Source organism: Brassica napus, chromosome A3, assembly GCF_020379485.1.
Source record: "Brassica napus cultivar Da-Ae chromosome A3, Da-Ae, whole genome shotgun sequence".
NCBI lineage: Eukaryota > Viridiplantae > Streptophyta > Magnoliopsida > Brassicales > Brassicaceae > Brassica > Brassica napus.
In genome coordinates, this window is record NC_063436.1 from 19,121,104 (window position 1) to 19,125,341 (window position 4,238).

Genomic DNA, 4,238 nt, shown 5'->3' on the forward strand with positions numbered 1-4,238 from the left:
TTTTTATCTGACTTAGTAGCAGTGGAAAACAAAACTAGTAGCGGAAGACTAATGTGAATCAATATATATATTTAGCCCGTATAATCATGTATAACCTTGATGATTTAAGGTTACTAATGTTTATTTTAGTATCGGCGTCCATCCACTAAATCATATAACTTGATGGATTTTTTTTTTCTCAGCCAAGAAGATACACAAAATCATATTCGTAAGTATATAAACGAGTAGAATTGGTCATATCCATATCCATTATTCAAAGTTGTAAAGATCATCCTTCTTGCTATATGATACTTGATAAACCAGTCCAACTAATCGCTTTAAGCAATTATATAATAAATTTATTTTTCAAATGTAATGTAACAACAGGAAACAATCAAAAGGAATTATATATCTCCAAAAGGTTTTGAACATTAATTATCTTTTAAGAGTAAAGTTTTTTTTCTTTTTTTTTGTTCAACAGAGTAAAGTTTTCTAATATAAGTTTATTTGTGTATCTGAAATAGTTAGTTTGATAGAATCCAAGTAAAGAAACTTATACACACAAGTCAAAAAATGTTTTTTTTTTTTTTGATTTAACCACTGTGTCCGGCGACCGAAATCAACCGACTATTCTGTGGTCCCAAAAGTGCAATGTTAAATTCTGGTGGCCAACGGGGATCGAACTGCGGGTTCACCGTATTGGGATTATCCCTCAAGTGCCACCAGCCTAAGGCCTTTGGTTAAGTCAAAAAATGTTCACACTGCAGTACTGGACAAGTCAAAAAACACAAGAGAGGTTCTAAAAAATGTCCCAAGCAAAAGTGCAAATCTAAACACAAGACAAGAAGAAAACATTCATGTGAAATGATGAACAATTAAAAAGTAATAAAAAAGACTAATTGAGAAAGAGTTTGACTCCGTGTTGAATAATAGACTCTTTACTTTTCAACATCTATCTGTCTTTCCCAGAAAAAGCCGCCCTCTCCTCTCTTATAATATGAACGAACCCACCACCACTTGTTCTCCATTCATGCTTCTCATGATTTACTCTGCAACTTTTTCAAACTCTCTGATTTTTAAATAAATCCTCAAATCATCTGGCGATCATTATTTTTGCTTGATGAATTAAGGTAATAATATTTATCTGAAAGCGTTGCCGAAGTGATGCTTCCACGTCTTTATATTATAATAATAAGAAACATCCCCACTAATTTTTCTAACGAATCTGACTTTCATAAATTTCTCTGTTGTTTCCTCTTTGATCATTTGCAAAATATTCACTTCTATCATCCAAAAGCTGCCATCTTTTCTCTCTGGGTCTTCAGAATTTGAGCTGACTTTGCTAAAGGTGCGATCTTTCTTCTCTGGGTCTTCAGATCTGAGCTAACTTAGCCAAAGTTACGATCTTTTCTCTCTGGGTCGTCCTCACTTGAGCTGACTTTGCCAAAGTTTCGATCTTTCTTATCTGGGTCGTCGGAGTTTGAGCTAAAGTTTCGATCTTTCTTCTCCTGGGTCGTCGTAATTTGAGCTAGAATCATGGGAAATTGCTTTGCCAAGAACCATGGATTGATGAAGCCCTCAGCAAAACGGGCAGACCAGATCAGTTGAAGTGGATCAGACCCACCAAGATCCGCCGTCGTATACTCCACAGCCGAGAAGCCAGACGCCGGAGAAACCATCATCCGAGACGAACCAACCGCCGCCGTGGAGAATGGCTGCGCCGGCACCAAGCCCCAACGGCAAAGAGCATTCTCTCCTTCTATCCTAGAGAACGCTTACGAGGACGTGAAGCTGTTCTACACACTGGGGAAAGAGCTAGGACGAGGGCAGTTCGGTGTAACGTATCTCTGCACAGAGAACTCGACGGGGAAGAAGTACGCTTGCAAGTCCATCTCGAAGAAGAAGCTGGTGACGAAAGCTGACAGGACGACATGAGGAGAGAGATTCAGATAATGCAGCATTTGAGTGGGCAGCCTAACATTGTGGAGTTCAAAGGGGCTTATGAGGTGAGAAGGCTGTGAATCTGGTGATGGAGCTTGCGCTGGTGGCGAGTGTTTTTGATAGGATCATTGCTAAGGGGCATTACAGTGAGAGAGCGGCTGCGTCTGTGTGTAGACAGATTGTGAACGTTGTCAAGATTTGCCATTTCATGGGTGTGTTGCATAGAGACTTGAAGCCTGAGAATTTTTTGCTTTCTAGTAAAGATGACAAGGCTTTGATCAAGGCTACTGATTTTGGCTTGTCTGTCTTCATTGAAGAGGGTAATAATATAAACAAACAAATCTGTTTCTCCTTTCCTGGTTATATTGTTTGTGTCCTGTGTTTCTTGGTCTGTGAATTGCATTTAGATGAAACTGCTCATGTCTTGAGATAACTCTTTGGTAAAATTTGATGTTAGCTTACTGTTCTTCTTTACAGGAAAAGTATATAGAGACATTGTTGGGAGTGCATACTATGTAGCTCCTGAAGTCTTGCGTCGTAGATACGGGAAAGAAGTTGATATATGGAGTGCTGGAATCATATTATACATTCTCCTTAGTGGTGTGCCCCCGTTTTGGGCTGGTAATGCAACATTCTATCTCTCTCTGTATCTCTTGTGACTACATTTTATTCATAATGTTTCATAGAACAGTTGATACCTAACATAAACATTGTTGTTGCTTTTTCATCTGTCTATGTAGAAACCGAGAAAGGGATATTTGATGCGATATTGGAAGGCCATATCGACTTTGAAAGCCAGCCCTGGCCTTCAATCTCCAACAGTGCTAAAGATCTTGTGCGTAAGATGCTGACTGCTGATCCAAAAAGGAGGATCTCTGCTGCTGATGTTCTTGGTAAGTAAACCCTGTTAGGGAGGGTTACATTATATGTTCCTTCCTGATCCTGAGACTTGGATTGGTTGGTTTGTGCAGAGCATCCATGGCTTAGAGAAGGTGGAGAAGCATCTGACAGCCAATTGACAGTGCTGTTCTCTCAAGGATGAACAGTTTAGAGCAATGAATAAGCTAAAGAAACTTGCCTTAAAGGTAACTTCTAAAACTTTGGGAATATGAACTTTTCGTTTGTGCTAAAGATTTAGATTCTGAATAGGTTATCGCGGAGAATATTAACACGGAGGAGATCCAAGGATTGAAGGCAATGTTTGCTAACATAGACACAGACAACAGTGGCACAATCACATATGAAGAATTGAAAGAAGGGTTAGCCAAGTTGGGATCTAAACTCACAGAAGCTGAAGTGAAGCAGCTCATGGATGCTGTAAGTTTGGTCTTAATCTGAACTTATATTCCGTTTCTTTAACTCTCTTAAGAAATTCATATTCATGGGGGGTTGTGATTAGGCTGATGTTGATGGGAACGGGTCAATAGACTACATTGAGTTCATTACTGCAACTATGCATAGACACAGGCTTGAAAGTGATGAGAATCTTTACAAGGCTTTCCAGCATTTGACAAAGACGGCAGTGGGTAAGTTGAACTGTTTCTTACTCAGTTAATTTGTAAGAGGGCTCACCATCTTATGCATGTATGGACAGATACATTACAATAGATGAGCTCGAAGTGGCGTTGAAGGAGTATGGAATGGGAGATGATGCAACAATCAAAGAGGTTCTCTCAGATGTGGACTCTGATAACGTAAGTTAAACTGAAACATCTCCTTCTTTCAAGAAAGCTAGTCTTAGTCATAATGTTTGTTTTGCTCCTCCTTATGCAGGATGGTAGAATCAACTATGAAGAGTTCTGCGCGATGATGAGAAGTGGAAATCCACAACAGCAACAACAACAACAACCACCGCGGCTCTTCTAAAGGGACATTGCTTCTGGATTCAAAGTATCAAGAGGAGGAGAAACGGTATGTATCTAATCCAGAAAATCAGGAGCTGTATTAATTAATGTTTGTTCAGACAAAAACAGGAATATACCCAGAACTCTATTGCTTGTGTTTTGTACTTTTATTCTGTTTTTTTTTTTGACAACGTACTTTTATTCTGTTTTGTCTATTATTCTTTGTGTGTTCTGTACCAAGGCTGTTGTGCTATGAGAGAAAGAGAAGTTTAATTTCTTTTCCAAGATTATATGATCTTTGCAGTGTTTTTATTAACCTGATTCGAAACACAAACCAACTCCACTTTTCCGACAACATCAGACGGACAAGCTTTTTTCCTTTTTTGACATTTGGTGAAACGGCTGTCTTTTTCGTAAATGCAAAATACTAGAAGCTTTGCTTTAAACATTTTTCAGCACATTAATCTAAGGAAA

The 4,238-nt window shown here is 38.8% G+C and overlaps 1 pseudogene; it reads left to right on the plus strand.

Moving 5' to 3' along the window:
* The first annotated feature begins 1,500 nt into the window (after nt 1–1,500).
* LOC125607027 lies at nt 1,501–4,054 on the plus strand (annotated as a pseudogene).
* The last annotated feature ends 184 nt before the right edge of the window (nt 4,055–4,238 follow it).